General features: G+C 44.7%; 1 long non-coding RNA gene and 1 other non-coding gene across 4 annotated transcripts in view; both read left to right on the plus strand.

The window, feature by feature from the left end:
• LOC123860039 (uncharacterized) overlaps nucleotides 1–14128 on the plus strand; it is a 31052-nt gene extending 16924 nt beyond the window's left edge. Inside the window, exons 3-4 of one of the 3 annotated variants that reach the window (XR_010411085.1) lie at nucleotides 5775–5899; nucleotides 9297–14128. This is a non-coding gene — a long non-coding RNA (uncharacterized LOC123860039). Of the gene's footprint in view, nucleotides 1–5774; nucleotides 7494–8270; nucleotides 9124–9296 lie in introns of those variants that run through there. The other 2 variants (XR_010411086.1, XR_006794644.3) reach the window with 2 other exon arrangements.
• Nucleotides 696–828, plus strand: LOC123860700 (small nucleolar RNA SNORA70). Its single transcript, XR_006794818.1, has one exon. It is a non-coding gene; the product is annotated as a small nucleolar RNA SNORA70 (small nucleolar RNA).
• Nucleotides 14129–19644: the final 5516 nt, after the last annotated feature.

A 19644-nucleotide genomic window follows, 5' to 3' on the forward strand; every position in this document is an offset into this window, starting at 1 on the left:
GTCGCTTAACCAACTGAGCCACCCAGGCGCCCCTTTATTTTTATTTTTATTTTTTTTAAGATTTTATTTATTTGACAGACAGACACAGCCAGAAAGGGAACACAAGCAGGTGGGAGAGGGAGAAGCAGGCTTCCTGTGGAGCAGGGAGCCCGATGGCAGGGCTCCATCCCAGGACCCTGAAATCATGACCTGAGCCAAAGGCAAATGCTTAACGACTGAGCCACCCAGGCGCCCCCATGCTAGCTGTTTCTAACCATTGGTTATAGTTCTACCTTTTGGAGAAAAACAGAACAAGTTTTTGGGTTTTTTGTTTTTCTTGAAAATCCTCTGAATAGTTGAACTTGTCTTTATTTTTTTTAAGATCTTATTTATTTGGCAGAGAGAGAGGGCACAAGCCAGGGGGAGTGGCAGCCAGAGGGAGAGGGAGAAGCAGGCTCCCCATTGAGCAGAGAGCCCAATGTGGGGCTCAGTTCCACAACCCTGAGATCATGACCTGAGCCAAACCAAGAGTCAGATGCTTAACCAACTGAACCACCCAGACACCCCTACAATAGTTTTTTATAACCCTGCTTATACACAGTAGACAATTGATGTGGGCAGGAGAGTGTGACTGGATCCATGTTCTTAAGTAGGGGAGAAGAACTGCATAGAGGAAGGAACTGACTTTGTATAGGAGTATAAAATCGTTCATCCATCTGCAGCCAATTAAGCCAAATGTGCTCTTTCCCCATGGGGCCCAGTGTGCAAGGGCTGCAAACAGCCCCCTCCTTGGTAGTATATGCAGCCTGCTGCCTGTATGAGTTGCCTTAAGGGACCTTGGAGACAGGGACATTCATGTCTGACCTCATGCTATCCCCAATCTAAGCCCCAGACAGGTATGCAAGTGCCTCTGGAAAGCCTCAGGGCACAGTGACCAGGGCCCACGTCGGCCAGGTCATCATGTCCATCCGTACCAACATGCAGAACATGTGATTGAGCTAGCAAGAAGCATGTGACTGAGACTCTAGGCAGGGCCAAGTCCAAGTTCCCTGGCCGCAGGCAGGAAGATCCACATCTTCAAGAAGTGTGGTTTTACTGGGTTTATTGTGAATGGATTTAAAGACATGGTGGCTGAAAAGCGCATCCCAGGTGGCCATGGGGTCAAATACATCACCAATGGTGGCCCTCTGAACACACAGCATGCCCTGCACTCATGAGAACTTCGGCACTGCTCTCTCCTTATTCATATCCATCAATAAATCCTACTTCCTATCCAAAAATAATAGATAGATGATAGATGATAGATAGATAGATAGATAGATAGATAGATGATAGATAGATAGATGATAGACAGACAGATAGAGTTCATCTAGTGAAGGCCAGAAGCCAGAACACATGGGTGCAAATGCTGATGAGATGTAGTTGAGTGTGTGTGAGAAATACCACTTATGCTAAGAGACAACATCAAGATACATAAGTTATCTGTGCTTCATTTTTCCAACTTAATATGAGACTGATGACACAGTACACTGGCCAAAAGGTTTTGATTTACTCCCTATGTTCTTGGGTATGTCCCTTAAACGTTTTTGGCAGGATCTTTGTGTGGTTTATTTGCCACCGACTGGTCATTACCTAAAATAGTGCCTGGCAAACAGTAGTTGCTCAATAAATATTCACTGAATTCATTTTAGGAATTATCTATTAAATATCTACACTACCCATGCCCCATCTATCCCACAGGGTTGTTTTGAAGATCCAATAAAAGCAGAGAACAGCTGTAAAAGTGCTTTGTCATCTGAGAAAAGCTATTCATGTCGGATGTGTTTATGATTGGGAGAGTTAGGATAAAGTCCACTGAGTTTTTTGACTCCTTAAATGAGAAATATATAAATGTGGAAACATGGTCATTGTTACTTAGACTTTTTTTTCCCCCCTCAGAGGGATATATCAAAACCTAAAGTGTCTGTCAACTGGCTTGAAACTCAAGGATGGACTACAACATTACATAAAATGGGATTTCACCTTTTAACCCACGTTACATCACAGAGCTGACAAAGTATAAAAAGGCCAAAAAACCATCTAAGTCAGCTAGCTTTATGTGAATGTCATAAATTAAGTTCCAAGTTACATTTATTTATTCATTTATTTGTTTTTATTTTTATTTAAGTGATCGCTACACCCCACATGGGACTCAAACTCACAACCCCATTGGGGCACTTGGGTGGTTCAGTCAATTGAGTGTCTGCCTTTGGCTCAGGTCATGATCCCAGGGTCCTGGAGTTGGGCTCTCTGCTCAGCAGGAAGCCTGCTTCTCCCTCTCACTCTGCTTGCTGCTCCCTCTGCTTGTCCTTTCTCTCTTTCTCTGTGTCAAATAAATAAATCTTTAAAAAAAAAAAAAAAAGACCCCGAGATCAAGAGTTACATGCTCTTCTGACTGAGCCAGCCAGGCACCCCTCAAGTTACATTTATAATACCGAGCCCATAAGTATTATATTACCTCTCCTTTTCTTTCTTTGTTTTGTTTTGTTTTTTGGTAGATTATAATTTCCAAAGCAAATACTGTATTGGAGATGTGGATTTACTTTTCTAGGTAATAATAAAACTTCAAATGTACTGATGTTTCTGCTGAGGATTTCATTTTTTTTTTTAAGATTTTATTTATTTATTTATTTATTTATTTATTTATTTATTTATTTATTTATTTCACAGAGAGAGAGCTTGCACACATGAGACAGGGTTGGGGGACAGAGGGAGAGGGAGAGAATCCCAAGCAGACTTGCACTGAGCACAGAGCCTGATGCAGGGCTTAATCTCATGACCCTAAGATCATGATCTGAGCAGAAATCAAGAGTCAGACTCTTAACCAACTGAGCCACTCAGCTGCCCCTCTGCTGAAAATTTCTTAACACACCTCAAGTACACCAGACTATTTATTTTCATGATAAATCTATATGATCTTGGCACACATTATAGGACTGATCTGGACAAAGTGCTATCTGATAAGAATAACTAAGAAAAAAAATCCCATTCAGTGCATTTCCATTTTCTTGCCATTCCAGGGACTAAAGTAATATACTTGATTGTTGGAGTTTGAAAGCTATTTCCTATATGCTAAGGTGTTTTTGTTTTGTTTTGTTTTGCTTTGTTTTTTAAGTAAACTCTACCCCCAACTTGGGGCTCAAACTCATGACCCTGAGATCAAGAGCCATGTGCTCTACCGACTGAGCCAGCCAGGTGCCCCATGCTAAGGTTTATTCCTGGGAGAAGCCCTTATCTTTGGTTCTGATGGAATATCTACAAGGAGAAGTAAAATGACTCATGCCATCATTTTCAGTTTTTCAACATTATCGCTGGTGATTAGATATTACATAATTAGCCTAGGTCATACAAGAGGATTCAGTGGCGTAATTTAGGATTAAATCTAGGAATTAGACATTAGGAACTCACTGGGATTCCCCTAAGTGTTTTTAAGTGTTGTAATATGGGGATGCTTAATTAGACTTCCAACCTAGTTCCTGCTGTTACCCAGCACCAGGCCTTTTAGGATTACCTTGAAAAAATACTCAGTTCTCAGAAGATCTCAGAAGTCAAGCTCAGGCTGAGGAAATATGTGCGCTGAGTAATGCAACTCAACCCCCTTCCTTGTAAAGACGGAAGTGCCATATGTGTTTTTCCACTTAGCCCCACCAGATTTCTTCTAGCATGATTAGGTGTCATGAAGCCAACCATTCTGCCTCTGGGGATTTGTGCATTCTCCGTGAAATTTCTCTACACCATTTGATGTGATAGTCTCCCTATACAGGTTTCCTCTGTTCTGGGTCACGTTGAAGGATTGTGCCACATAGTCTTAACCTACTTTTGTCCTTAGTAAACAACAACAGTGGTGATACCCACAGAATGTATCTGCCCTCGAAGTAACACCCATCCATCTTGCACCTTGCACAGGGCACCTTTTAATCTGGAGGATCCCCAAACCCGCTGCAAACATTAATTATGCTTCATAAATACCTCCCTGATACTAGGCTGCAAGCCCCACTAGCCCCATTTTATGATTAGCCTTCCCCAAATGAAGAGATGGAAACTCTTCTTCAGCCCACTCAGAACGAGGACAAATCTGGGTCATGAGCACAGCTCCACTCGCCTACTTAAAACTGTCCCTAGGGCTGTGGGAGAACTAATTTCCTCTCTATGTCCCCCCAATACTCAGAAAAGTGTGTGTGTGTGTGTGTGTGTGTGTTTAATGTGTGGGTGTTTCTCTCTGAAATGCCTACCTTTCTTTTGCCACTGATTTGGCTTCCGTGCCTTCTGTTCTAGCCAGATGTGGGGATTTTTTCTGTGTGCTCGAATTCACCTTTGGCAGCTGGTTTAAAATATGATGAAACTGTCTTGCATTTCTACTCGTATATATGCAGATCATCATCAAAACCAATTCAGGCCCTTCTGACCTATTTTCTTTCTTTTGGGTGGGGTTGGGGGGACAGGACAACATATTGATTGGATTTGGGATTTTGGTTCTCTTGGATAAGACTTTGCACTTTGGAGTCACCTTAGCCAGGGCTGCCCTCTTGAGGTTACAGATGCAGCCGGCTCATTCTAAAGCCTACATCAGGCCTGTGTGTGGAAAGGCTCTGAGAGAAAACATACAAAAGGACCAAGGACCAAGTGGTTGTCATGATAAACCAGGACGCTTCTTAACCGCTTTGAGGTGGTAGGATAGTTGAAAAGAGCCCTAACAGGGAAACCAAAGGGTTCTCATTTGGCCACTGGCAGACTGTGTGATCTCAGCCTGGTCCTTTCTTCTCTGTGCGCCTCAATTCCCCACCAACAGAACGGGAACTGCTGGTCTAGTCCAGGGGTCAGCCAATTTCTTTTGTAAAAGGCCAGACTATACCATGTTGGGCTTGATGGGCCATATCGTCTCTGTGGCGGCCACTCACCTGCCATATCATCTCATTGTAGCTCAAAAGTAGCCACAGACAAAATGTAAGCAAATGAGTGTGAAGATGTTCCAATAAAATGTTCTTATTACACATTCAAATTTGATGTAATATTCTCATATCATGAAGCATTATTCTTTCTTCAGTTATTTTTTAACCACTTAAATATGTAAAAACCATTGTTAGTTCCCAAGGCTGTCGAATAAAACAGGCAGTGAGCCCGATCTGGTCCAGGGTTGAGGTTTGCCGACTTCTGGACCAGAGAATCTCAGAGAGCCCTTCTAGTTTAATCTTCCACAGTTTTAAAAGTCAAGTCAACTATAGTTCCTTTTCATTTCTATTTCTTGGAGGGTACTGGTTCTTCTAGTGTGACAGCTGGGACATTAGAAGACACGTTGCCCTTAACAAGGTTGGTTAAGCGTCTGACTCTTGTTTTTGGCTCAGGGTCATGAGATCAAGCCCCGCATTGGGCTCCGTGCTCAGCACAAAGTCTACTTAAAATTCTCTCTCTCTCTCTCTGTCCCTCTGCCAACACTGAGCACTCTCTCTCTAAAAAAAAGAAAAAGGGGCGCCTGGGTGGCTCAGTCGGTTAAGCGACTGCCTTCAGCTCAGGTCATGATCCCGGGGTCCTGGGATCGAGTCCCGCTTCGGGCTCCCCGCTCTGCAGGGAGCCTGCTTCTCCCTCTCCCACTCCCCCTGCTTGTGTTCCCTCTCTCGCTGTGTCTCTCTGTCAAATAAATAATAAAAATAAAATCTTTAAAAAAAAAAAAAGAAAGAAAGAAAAAGGATGTCTGCCAACTTCACACTGTTCAGACTCAGACACTAGCAATTCTCTCTCTCTCTTTTTTTTTCTTTAAGTCATCTCTACACCCAATGTGGGGCTCGAACCTACAACCCTGAGGTCAAGAGTCGCATGCCCCACCGACTGAGCCAGCCAGGCGCCCCTGAACACTAGCAGTTCGACTCTGAGAGCTGCACATCTGGTACAGTAGCCATTGCACATTTGAAATGTGGCCAATCCAGACTAAAATGTACTACAAGTGTAAAATGTGCACCAGGTTTTGAAGACTTAGTCAATAAAAAGAATCTAAACTATCTCTTTAATATTTTATATTGATTATGTTTTAAACAATATGTTTATATACTGAATTAAATATATTAAAATGAACCCTGTCCCCCTTTAAAAGAAAGAGTGATTTATTTATTTTGAGAGAGAGAGAGAGCATATGCATGCTCTGGGGTGGGGGAGGGACAGAGGGAGAGGAAGAGGGAGAGAATCTCAAGCAGATTCCATGCTAAGCACAGAGCCGGACACTGGGCTTGATCTCACGACCCTGAGGTCATGACCCGAGCCAAAATCAAGAGTCAGACGCTCAGCCAACTGAGTCACCCAGGCACCCCAACCTTGTCCCTTTTTATGATTTGAATGTGGCTACTAGAGAATTTTAAATTACATGTATGGCTCACATTATATTTCTATTGGACTCTGCTGCTCCCCAAAATTACTTGTGTCATTGATTTAAGATTTATCCCTCATGCAAATGCAATATTCTCACATTCGAAATAATGTTTATTATTATTTTTTTAAAGATTTTATCTATGTATTTATTTGAGAGAGAGAGTGAGAGAGAACACGAGAGTGGTGTGAGGGGCAGAGGGAGAAGCAGGCTCCCTGCTGAGTAAGGAGCCCAACTTGGGGCTCGATCCCAGGACCCCCAGGATCATGACCTGAGCCAAAGACAGATGCTTACTTGACTGGGCCACCCAAGCGCCCCATCACATTCGAAATGCTACATTTAACGTTATCATCAGTAAATATTAACGAGGGTGTGAGAGAAAGTTGAACATGGATTTGGAGAGGAATAGAGGCCCCAGAAATTGTGTCTGGAAATGGAAAGTGGCATATTTATAATTAAAGATGCAAAGGTGGGCTGAGAGAAGGAAGGAGTGGGCTTTTCCCACTCATCAGCTTTTCAGAATTCTGACCCCAGCATCTTGGGGACCATGTGGCAGTCTTCTGTAAGGAATGAACACTCCATCAGGGGTCAGGAAAACTGGGTCTCAGCCTAGCTTGTAGCTTACTGTGTCACAGGCAGGTCATTCTCCTTCAGCTTCCTCGTCTACAATATGAGGCTGAAGACCCCGCCTGCGTAACTCACAGATCTGAAAATGTGTGCGAGTGCCCTTGAGTTCTACAAGGCCTCAACAATGTCCAGAATGTACGGAGAATTTGTCCGGTTGGATTAGTCACCTCCCACTGACTAGCAAGCTGTACTCCTTCCTTTAGGCTGAAGTGTTGCTGCCCTAAAATCTGTGTATGCCGATTGGCAGTTACCAAGGACCCTCCCTTCCTTCAGTGACAGCTGGTCCAAACCTTCCAACTTGAGTTGTCCCAAGTCACGTAGGCTGATTTATTAAGCTGACTATAGCTAAAAGGGAGTGCCTTACTGGGTTAAACCCACATGCTTCACCCGGTAAAAAAAATAGCCACCTTTCCTTGCAATGGTCATTCAGATACACGATGCTTATTCCTAGTTCCCAGCTTTATCTCCACTGTTCCCTCTGCCTCTTCTTTTTTTTTTTTTTTTAAGATTTTATTTATTTATTTGACAGAGAGAGACACAGCAAGAGAGGGAACACAAGCAGGGGGAGTGGGAGAGGGAGAAGCAGGCTTTCCGCCAAGCAGGGAGCCCAATGCAGGGCTCGATCCCAGGACCCTGGGATCATGACCTGAGCTGAAGGCAGACGCTTAACCGACTGAGCCACCCAGGCGCCCCTCCCTCTGCCTCTTCTGCTTTGCCTCGAGATCTGCACATGGAAGCCTCCTCCACATCATCAGATCTCAGACAGCACTTCCTTAAGCCCTTTGTGACCATCAAGAATACCTTTCCCTTGCTTTATCTTTCTTCCTTATACTTATTTCAACCTACAATCTTTTTTGTTTTAAAGATCTTATTTATTTATTTGAGAGAGAGAATGAGTGGGGAGAGGAGGAACAGAGGCAGAGGGAGAAGCAGACTCCCCACTGAGCAGGGAGCCCGATGTGGGACTCAATCCTAGGACCCCGAGATCATGACCCGGGCAGAAGGCAGACGTTTAACTGACTGAGCCACCCAGGTGCCCCTTTTCTTTTTTAAGTAAATTCTACCCCAGTTTGCGTGGGGCTCGAACTCTCCACCCAGTGATCAGGCGTCTCATGCTCTACCTACTAAGCCTGCCAGGTGCCCCAAAATGGAAGTGGATATTATGTGGGTAATGGATTGCAAAAGGGTTGAGGGGGCTGGAGGAACAAATGGAAGAATGAGCCCAGAAGCCCACTCTCGTCACGATGCTAATGCACCATCCTTGGATCAGGTTTCCACCTTATTCCAGTGGATCGCTGCCCTGAAGCAGAGAACCACCTACCCCGTTGCCACAGAACCAACCGGTTTCAGCTTGAAGAAGTAGTCATGGGACTGACACCAAGAGGTATTTCAAGATTTCTTCAGGACTGAAATTCTTATTTATGTTTGTATCTGCCTCGGAGATATGCTCAGTAAGTGGTTGTTGGATTGGATTCCAGCCTTGGCTAATATGGTTGGTTGCCTCTTCCCACACCTGTTTTTTCTCCTCCTTTTCTCCCTTCCCAGTCCTACACCTGTGAGTCAACATTCACCTCCCAGAATGCATCCCTCTCCAGTCCCCACTCGTCTCTGAGGTCTTAGAGCACTTTCTTCATTGTCACTCATTTTGGCCTTTTTTCTACACATACTCATGTGGTTTGTGCCTTATCTCCCTAACTAGACTGTCCGCTTCTAGAGGGTGGGAGCTCTTCCATGTCCAACTTTAGAGCTGGAAGGAATCTTGCTGTTTATCCCTTAGTACATCCTCTGGCTAATGTCTGAATCACTTTATGACATCTCTGACAACTTCTGCTTTGGTCTCTTGAGGACCTCTAGTGCCGAGGCCTTCCTGACCTGAAGAAGTCTGGCTCAATGTAGGAATATAGGAAGATGCTGAATATGGGGCACCTGGATGGTTTGGTTGGCAGAGTGTGTGACTCTTGATCTCAGGGTTGTGAGTTCAAGCCCCACGTTGGGTGTGGAGCCTCCTTAAAATAAATAAATATTCTTTTAAAAAAAGATGTTAAATACAATGTTGTTGAATTCAAGCTACTTCTCCGTTGAGGCTGAGTCAGTCCTTGGCTGGGTGTGGGATGCAGAAGAGGGAGAACATTGAGGAATGAACAAAGTTTTGGCTAAAAATGTTGGGGAATGTTTCCAACAATCTTATGTCCAGGCTATAATTCATGTGCTGTGATTCAGCTCTTGCCCAGTGTTATTTAGGGTAAGTGAATTACAAAACATCAACTCAAATACCTCTTTTTTTTTTCTCCCTTAGGAGAAGCTCTGAGCGTAGTCATTCCGGATGATTTCAACTAGGGGCCAGACGGGCACCTTATCCATACAGCTAACACTTGGCAGGAGCTGTGCAGCTTAAAAAGACTTTTCCAAGACTTCAGCTCATTAGAACTTTTTTTTAAGTATTAAAAGTTTTATTTATTTAAGTAATCTCTACACCCAACATGGGACTCAAATTCACGACCCTGAGATCAAGAGTCACATGCTCTTCAGACTGGGCCAGCCAGGCGCCCCTCTTTAGAACTTTTTGATGGAGGCAGTATTACCCTAACTTTATTTTTTTTTAAGATTTTTAAAAATTTATTTGACAGAGAGAGAGAGCACAAGCAGGGGAAACATCAGAGGGAGAGGGGGAAGCAGGCTCCCCACTGGCCCTGGGATCAGGACCTACACTGAAGGCAGACGCTTACCGACTGAGCCACCCAGGCGCCCCATACCCTAACTTTATAAAGGAGGAAATGGAGACCTAAATTCAGTTCTGAGCAGGCAGAGCCGATGCTCAAACCCTGGTCTTCACGGTCCAAAAATCTAGTGCTTTGTTTTCACTAAGGTAGACTGTCATTCATCTGAAAAAAAACCCGACACTCTAAATAGAGTTCACTCTGTGTTGCAAAGGCTGCATTTGGCCCTGGAGAAAGGATCAGGTTCAACGCCTAGGTATTGATGCAGATTTATCCGATGCCAGAAATCCCAAATAAATGGCAGGGGCCAGCCAAATACTTCTCTAGTCCTCCTCTCTCCAATCTCCCCCTCTGTCCACTTGAGAAGTAAACAAATTCTTCAAATTCCCGCTGCCCCAATTCTGTGAAGTGTTTACCTGTGTGCTAGGGTCGGCCTATGTGTCTGGCAGGGGCTGCTTCCTGGGTGTCATGATTTAGGGGGGCCCCTGGACCTTGCTGCTGGCCTCCTCCCCCATCACACCCCACTCAATGGCTAGCTCAGCTGAAATGTCACTTGCTGGAGCTTCTTTCCTTTGGCTTGAAGTGTGATCCCTGTTAAATTCAGAAACACGTTGGGAGTGGTGTCATTTTTAACACCATTAGCAATCACGGATCTGGGTGAATGAGTTTCAGAGTCTTTCCTAAGAGTAGTAGGGTTTGTTTGTTTGTTTGTTTGTTTTCATGGAAAAATGAGACAAATCACATGAGTCATAAATATTAACTACAGAAAAGGAAGCCTACCGGACAGATCAGGAAAGAGGCCCAGAGCAGACCCACAGCATGATATGGGTGACAATGCCAACCGGCAAGAAGGGACTGGCGAGGGATCATCTGCAGCCCGTTTGGAAAGAAATGCAACGGAGCTCATCTCACTACACGCATACAAAAATCAATCCAGATATTAAGTATGAAAGCAAAACCTTAAAACTTTCAGAAAAATATGGGATGATTGTTATGAGCTCAGGGTAAAGAGGGTTTCTTTCTTTTTTTTTTTTTTTTTTAAGACTTTATTTATTTATGGAGCGCCTGGGTGGCTCAGTTGGTTAAGCATCTGTCTTCGGCTCAGGTCATGATCCCAAGGTGCTGGGATCGAGCCCCACATCAGGCTCCCTGCTCAGCGGGAAGCCTGCTTCTCCCTCTCCCTCTGCCTCTCCCTCTGCCTGTGCTCTCCTGCTCTCTATCAAATAAATAAATAAAATCTAAAAAAAATATATTTTATTTATTTATGAGAGAGAGAGATCACGAGTGAGAGAGCACATGCAGGGGAAGGGGCAGAGGGAGAAGCAGACTCCCTGCTGAGCAGGACCCCAGGATCATGACCTGAGCTGAAGGCAGACGCCTAACCGACTGAACCACCCTGGCACCCCAAAAGGGTTTCTTAAGATTAAAAAAAAAAACAACAACAAATAACAAAACACAAACCATAAAGGAAGGGATACATTAGCTCCATCAAAACTAATCAAAAGCTATCTTAAAACAGAGAATCTCAACTCTGGCTATACATGAGAATAAGCTGAGGAGCTTTTATTTATTTTTATTTTTATTTTTTAAAAGATTTTATTTATTTATGAGAGAGAGAGAACATAAGAAGGGGCAGCTGCAGAGAGAGAGGGAGAAGCAGGCTCCCCACTGAGCAGGGAGCTTGATGTAGGCACTTAACTGACTGAGCGACCCAGGAACCCCAGCTCAGGAACTTTTTAAAAATCCTAGTACCCCATCTCCTCTGGGATTAGGCCCTGTGTACAGTACCCCTAACATTTGCAGGGCCTAGAACAAGAGTACCAGTGGGGGTGGGGGCGCCTGGCTGGCTCATTTGGTAGAACATATGACTCTTGATCTTGGAGTCATGAATTTGAGCCCCATGCTAGGTTTGAGTTTACTTAAAACAAAACAAAACAAAAAGAGCACCAGTAGAGATTCACATAACTAGGTCTAAAATACTTAACAACCACCAATCAAGCTAACAAACTGTTAAATAAAATATTTTTCTATGTTCCGATCTTGACAAATACACCATCATAACAATTTGGGTACCTGGATGGGCACCTGGGTGGCTTAGTTGGTTAAGCTCAGTCGGCCTTTGGCTCAGGTTATGATCTCGGGGTCCTAGGATCCACTGAATGTCAGGCTCTCTCTGTCTCAAAAAAATTAATAAAATCTTAAAACAAACAAAACAGCAATTTGGGTACCTGGAGCAAGGTGAAGGAATGAGGCTATGCTTTGCAGGGGGAGTGGAAGGGGCACAGTCCTCTGTCTGTGTGGACTCATTACTGAGCAGGGTCTTCTAAAGCAGAACCCAGGGCAGGGGTCCCTCCGACCTTGGTCTTAAAGTGGGACTGCCTGAGCACCTGTGCTTTTTGTTAACTTTTCATTGATGTTCATACATACAGATGGACATTTATAGAAAAGTAGACAAATTACAGGTATACAGCTTGATGAATTTTCACAAATATATCAATTAAAGATATATGTATTTATCATAAAAAACTTTTATTTTTATTTTTTTTAAGATTTTATTTATTTATTTAACAGAGAGATAGCGAGAGCAGGAACACAAGTAGGGCGAGTGGGAGAGGGAGAAGCAGGCTTCCTGCCAAGCAGGGAGCCCAATGCAGAACTTGATCCCAGGACCCCGGGATCACGACCCGAGCCGAAGGCAGACGCTTAACGACTGAGCCACCCAGGTACCCTAAAGATTTTTTTTATTTATTTGAAGAGAGAGAGAGCACAAGTGGGGTGAGGGTCAGAGGCAGAAGCAGACTCCCTGCTGAGCAGGGAGCCTGATGTGGGACTCAATCCCGGGACCTCAGGATCATGACCTGAGCTGAAGACAGATACTTAACGACTGAGCCACCCAGGCACCCCCATAAAAAACTTTTTAAAAGTAATCTCTGTACCCAACGTGGGGCTCGAACTTAAAACCCTGAGATCAAGAGTCTCATACTCTTGATCTTTTGCAAAATGAGATCATTCTAGATAAATCCTTCTGAACCTTGCTTTTTCACCTAGCGATGGTCTCTTGAGCAGATTTTCCCCTCCTAATGCCATCCTTCAGAGAGAAAGAACAGTTGGAGTTGGAGAACACCTTCCCCTTCCGCCCCCATAAAAAAATTTTTAATGGAGGGGCACCTGGGTGGCTCAGTCGATTGAGCGTCTACCTTTCGCTCAGGTCATGATCCCAGAGTCCTGGGATCAAGCCCCATGTCGGGCTTGCTCTCCTTCTGCCTGCCACTCCCCTTGTGCTCACTCTCTCTGTCAAATAAATAAATAAAATCTTATTCATTTGACAGAGAGAGAGAGTGAGAGAGAGAGAGCACAAGCAGTGGGAACAGGCTTAACCAACTGAGCCACCCAAGCACCCCTAAATAAAATCTTCAAAAAAAATTTTTTTAAGGGAAATAGTAATAAAAAGAAAGGACTGTTAAACACAGAATTTAGGAGAGTGGTTTCCTCTGGTGTGGACCCAGGGTATGGGACAGAGAGAGACACATAATCAGTAATGTTGTAATTCCTAAATTGGGCAGCAAGTCCTCAGTTTATTATGCCTTCTAACTTAAATATGTCACATATATTCTTTTGTACATCGTAAAGTCAACTCAAGGTCCTGTCATCTAGGGGCATTCAGCTTAAAGACAAATTAATCCTGCATACTTCAAATCCTTCTAGGAGAATTACTACAACTGATTATCTTGGCTCATCCGAAAAACAAAACAGAACTTTCTATGAAGAAAGGAAAAAGGTACATGTATAATAAATTTTAAAACAATTCAGTGTAGGGGCGCCTGAGTTGCTCAGTCAGTTAGGCATCTGACTCTTGATTTTGGCTCGGGTCATGATCTCAGGGTCACGAGATGGAGACCCACATCAGGCTCCTCGCTCAGCGGGGATTCTGCTTGAGATTCTCTCTCCATCTCCCTCTGCCCCTCCCCCACCCTGCTCGCTCTCGCTCTCCCTAAAATAAATAAATAAATCTTTTAGAACACCCAATTCAATGGATGCCTGGGTGGCTCAGTTGGTTAAGTGTCTGCCTTCGGCTTAGGTCATGATCCCAGGGTCCTGGGATCGAGTCCCACATCAGGCTCCCTGCATAGTGGGGAGTCTGCTTCTCCCTCTGCCCCTCCCCCCATTCACGCTCTCTCTCTCTCTCTCTCTCACAAAAATAAATAAAATCTTTAAACAAATAAAAATTTAAAAAACAATTCAATGTAAAAAGGTTAATTTTTATCTTTAAAAAGAACTGATTACAAATAAAATGCATAAAACAAAATTTAAGCACTATATAAATCCAAAGCACATGAAGTGAAATCTCCCTAAAATGCTCCAACCTGCAGAGCCACACCCTCAACAGCGTGGTGTGTATTCCTCAACCTTTTCTATATGTAGTAACATGATTATTGACTTTTGCAAAAATGAGATCATTCTAGATAAATCCTTCTGAACCTTGCTTTTTCACCTAGCGATGGTCTCTTGAGCAGATTTTCCCCTCCTAATGCCATCCTTCAGAGAGAAAGAACAGTTGGAGTTGGAGAACACCTTCCCCTTCCTCCCCACGCACTCATCTCTGAAAATCCAGCCCGAGTATCACCTCCGTGAATCCATAGGACGCCAGGGTCAGGGGGACCCCAGTGATCTGCCAGTCTGCCCCTCCCCCATGTTGCCAATGGGGAAACTGAGCCATGGGGAAGAGTGGCATTTGGCCCAAGGTTACTCAGCAGATAGCAGCTGAACGGGGACCGGAGCCCTGGCGCAGGGCTCTGCGCTTTCATCATACAAGCTGCCTCCCTGGGAACCATCACGTACTATTTCTTATCACGAAATCCCATTGTGTCTGTGGATGCACCTGACCTCACATAAACGAGGATATCATACATCCGCTCACTGAACAAACATTTATGCAGCACTTACCATGTGCCAGACAGCGGTGATGTGGACAGAGAAGGCTCCCGACTTGTGGCACTTATATTTTAAAGGGGACATTCAGCCAATAAAGAGACAAGACGTTTTCTGGCAGGGATAAATGCAGAGGTGAAAACAAAGCAGGTGTGTGACGTGACAGAGAAAGACATGGGCAGACAGGAGTCGGCACCAACCAGCAGCGTGCAGCACAGACCGGAGCGAGAGAAGACACCTACCCGGCGACTTTAAATCTGTGTCCCCTTACCAGGCCATGAATATTTTTATAATTCCCATCACCGGGCGCCTGGGTGGCTCAGTCGGTTAAGCGACTGCCTTCGGCTCAGGTCCTGATCCTGGAGTCCCTGGATCGAGTCCCGCATCGGGCTCCCTGCTCAGCAGGGAGTCTGCTTCTCCCTCTGACCCTCCTCCCTCTCATGCTCTCTGTCTCTCATTCTCTCTCACAAATAAATAAAATCTTAAAAAAAATAAAATAAAATTATAATTCCCATCACCTTCTAATTTTTTCAAACTTTTTTTTAAAGATTTTATTTATTTATTTGAGAGAGAGAGAGGGAATGAGAGAGAGAACACGAGGGGGGGAGGGTCAGAGGGAGAAGCAGACTCCCTGCTGAGCAGGAACCCCCACCCCACCCCCCCGGCGATGTGGGGCTTGATCCCGGGACTCCAGGATCATGATCTGAGCCTAAGGCAGTCACTTAACCAACTGAGCCACCCAGGCGCCGCTCCTGTCACCTTCTAATTAGCATAATCACATTGTGATTGGTGTGTGTCTTAAAAGGGTCAATTTGCTTAATGGAAACATTTAAAATGTACTGTAATTTTTGTAAAGCTATTTTAGCATTTCTTCATTTGGTAGTATACTGGGAACACCCCCCCTGCCCCCGAAATGGAAGCTTCCCAGAGTTCTCTTAGTCTCTACGGGACCCTAACTTGGAGGTACCTGTGTCTTCTGGACTTGTATAATTATACATTGCCAATTCCTTGAAGGCAGGAGGAAGTCCTAATATTCCTCCCACAGCTGCATGAATATTTGTTGGGGAGATCGTTATCAAAGAGAAGTTCCCCACAGTGACCTCTAGCCTGTGTGGGTTAATGAGGCAGATAAATCACCCAACAGGCAGAGCTAGACTTGGGACTTATTTCCCCACGATGCTCAGAGAACATACCCGGCTGTTTGTTTACCCAGTCCCGAGTGGAGCCCATGAAGTCGGAGCCGAGGAGAGAGACCCCAGCTTCTAGAGACAAGCCCATGGTATCAGCAGGGTCTGACTTGTCCCTAAGAAGACAGCATAGATCAGAGGCATTTGGTCTCTGAAGCAGACTGCCTATTTCCCACTGCTGGTCCCCCTTGTCAGACACTGTTTCCCCTGCTCATGTGGCGTGTGGGAGAAGAAAACCCAAAATAGCCTTGGCCAGGCACAGCGGCACCCGGACTGTGAGCCAGGGAGGCACCTGTGGCCAGCTGCTCTGGGTTATAAGCCAGCTAGCCTACACATCGCCCTCTTATTTGTCCTTTGTTTTCAGTTACACAAACACATGTTGTTCTTAGTTGGCCTGGGTTGCTGTAACAAAATACCATACACTGGGTGGCTTCTAAGCAACAGGAATTTATTTTCTCCTGGTCCCGGACACTGGGAAGTCTGAGACCAAGGCACCAGCAGATTCAGTGTCTGCTGAGGACCCGCTTCCTAGTTCAGAGACAAGCATTTATTATTTATTTTTTTATTTTTTTTGCTATATCCTCACATGGACGAAGGGGTGAGGAATCTCTCTGGGGCCTCTTCTTAGACGGGCACGTATCCCATCAGAAGGGCTCTGCCCTTGAGATCTGATCACCTCTAAAATGCCCCATCTCCACACGCCATCACACTGGAGGTTGGGATTTCAACACATAAATTTGGTGGGGGTGGAGGGGAGACATAAATATTTAGTCCACTGCAATGTCCACTGTAAAAAATCAAAACAATATATAAAGTGGTCAGGGTACCTGGGTGTTTCAGTTGGTTAAGCATCTGCCTTTGGCTCAGGTCATGATCCCAGGGTCCTGAGATTGAGTCCTGCATCAGGCTCCCTGCTCAGCGGGGAGCCTGCCTCTCCCTCTCCCTTTGCTGCTCCCCACCACTCGCACTCTCTCTCACTATCTCTCCCTCTCTCAAATAAATGAATAAAATCTTAAAAAAAAATAAAGTAGGCAAATGATAATCTCCAATTTTTTGCTATGACAAATAATGCTGGAATAAATGTCCTTATATATCCATCCATCTATACATACATACATAATAGAAAGGAGTGTGGATGATTCTTTAAGTTTTTTGTTTTTGTTTTTGTTTTTTTTGAGAGAGAGAGATGGTGCACAAGTGCATGGGGAGGGGCAGAGGGAGAGGGAGAGAGAGAATCCTAAGCAGGCTCCATGCTCAGCAGAGCCCAACGAAGCGGTGGATCCTATGACCCTGAGATCATGACCTGAGCTGAAACCAAGAGTCAGATGCTTAACAGACTGAGCCACCCAACAGACTGAGGCATCCCAAGGTTTGATTTGATTTATTTTTTAAAGATTTTTTATTTATTTATTTGAGAGAGAGAGAGAACACAAGCAGGGGGAGAAGCAGAGGGAGAAGCAGACTCCCTGCTGAGCTGGGAGCCCAACGTGGAGCTTGATCCTAAGACCCTGGGGTCATGACCCTAGCCAAAGGCAGATGATTAACTGCTGAGCCACCCAGGTGCCCCCAGACTTTATTTTTAAGCAATCTCTACACCCAACATGGGCCTCGAACCCAGAACTCCAAGATCAAGAGTTGTATGCTCCACCGACTGAGCCAGCCAGGTGCCCCCTGGATGATTATTCTTTTAAAAAACACTTTTTTATTATTATTACTAAAGAAATTCATGCTCATATAAAAGAAAAAAGCATGAAACAATGGAAAATGAAAATCAGCCACACGTAAGCCCCAGTCCCAAACCCCGAGATAATTAATATGTGGCCTTACAGATTTTTCTCTACTTGCATTCAAACATCTTCTAAACGAAAATGGAGTTGTTCCACGCCTATCGTTCTGCAATTTGCTTTTTTACTTGCCATCTCAAAATGTTTCAGTTCATTCATACAACCAATATTTATTGAGCTCCTACTGTGTGCCCAGAAGTTAGGGACCCAGCAACGTCCTTGCCCTCAACGAATTTACATTCTAGTGGAGGGACAGACATAGAGAAGAAACAAATACATGACGAGGGATGAAACCCAAGAAAGAAACGGCAGGTGAGAAAAGCTAACAGGAAGGTAGTTTGTATGGTTTTATGTCACCTTTTAGCAACTCTACAGTGTGCAGTGGCAAGTTTCCCGCCTTTCTGTTATAAACAATGCTGCAAAGGACATCTTTGTGACATACATTTGCACATCTAGAGGAGCAGATCTTTTTCTCTCTCTAGGGCTGGCAACTGTCACTTAGCCATGGCTGATAGGGGGCTCCGGTGGGAGACAGAGGGAAGAGCGGAGCTACGGTGAAGGGGAAGCAGCACTGGGTTTGGAGTCAGACTGGAGAACAAAGCACAACTCGGCCATCTGCCTGCCCTCTCTACCTCCCCATGTGCAAAACGGGGACAGGCTTCTAATCTCACAGGGTTATCACAAGGATTATTTGACATCAGTATTCCCCACGTTCTTCCTGGAATAGGCATAAGCATGTTGTTCTTACATCCATTGACTCATCAAATAGCTATCAGAGATCCATTAAAACACATTCAGTGGAGGGGGGGTGCCTGGGTGGCTCAGTTGGTTAAGCTTCTGACTTGGGCTCAGGTTATGATCTCAGGGTCCTGGTATCAATTGCCCCTGGTGCTCAGCGGGGAGTCTGCTTGTCCCTCTCCCTCTCCCTCTACCCCACCACCTGCTTCTGCTCTCTCTGTCTCTCTCTCAAATTAAAAAAAAAAAGATATATATACATTCAATAGGGACTGAGTTCCCTAATGAGCAAATGGTAAAATTTGTGAAGTGCCATTTCCTTCTCATGCGTAGGAGGGGTAGCGCCTTGGTATTTAAATTGTGATTCTGGGACCAGCTGCGCTGACTTCACCTGGAAGCTTATTAGGTCAGAACTGAGGTCGTGCTTTGGACCCGTTGGTTCAACATTTGCATCTTAACAAGATCCCCTGGATTTTGTAGACACATTTTAGTTTGAGAAGCATTGGTTTAAGGTGGAAGATTAAGGGGCGCCTGGGTGTCTCAGTCAGTTAAGCGTCTGTCTTCGGCCCAGGTCATGATCCGAGGGTCTTGGGATCGAGCCCCGCATCGGGCTCCCTGCTCATAGAGAAGCCTGCTTCTCCCTCTCCTCCCCACTCGATCATGATCTATGTAGCTATCTCTGTCTCTCTCTCTCAAATAAATAAATAAAATCTTAAAAAAATAATAAAAATAAAGTGGAAAATTAAGTGGCAGATGGAGTTAACTATTTGTTCACCTCTCAATTAGATATTGGAGAGGGAGTGACCTAAAACATTCTTCTGGGTTGAATCTGGTCTTGTTGTCTAGAATACCAATTTTAGGGTACTCATCCTTTCAGGGAGAGAACTCACAAGACCAAATCATTTCCTTGATGTGTTTCTCAAACCAGGTGTGGGAACCTAGGTTGCCTTAAGATCTTGAGCTGTCCAGTCTGGGAAGGGCTGGAGAGGTCTTCATTCCAGTTCAGCTGCTGTCCTGCCCACCCCTGCCCCACCCCCACATCCCCGGTGAGGCCCCAAGAAGGGTGATTTGCTCAGTTACATGCTCACCTTCTGGTGGCCCCAGTCCTGGCTCTCAGCCAGTCCTTCCCTGTCTCAAAGTTCGGTCTACTGTTTTTTTTCTATGGATTCAGCTCATCTTTTCAGAAAAAACGATTTTTAAAATATCGGTTTATTATAAAAGAAGTATGTGCTTATTGGAAAGAATTCAAACGACATAAAAATTGCCCCCAACAACTCTGCTCTTAGGTATCC

Source organism: Mirounga angustirostris, unplaced genomic scaffold (assembly GCF_029215605.1).
Source record: "Mirounga angustirostris isolate CCGP_5_RB_7025 unplaced genomic scaffold, mMirAng1.0.hap1 SCAF_4, whole genome shotgun sequence".
NCBI classification, from domain to species: domain Eukaryota; kingdom Metazoa; phylum Chordata; class Mammalia; order Carnivora; family Phocidae; genus Mirounga; species Mirounga angustirostris.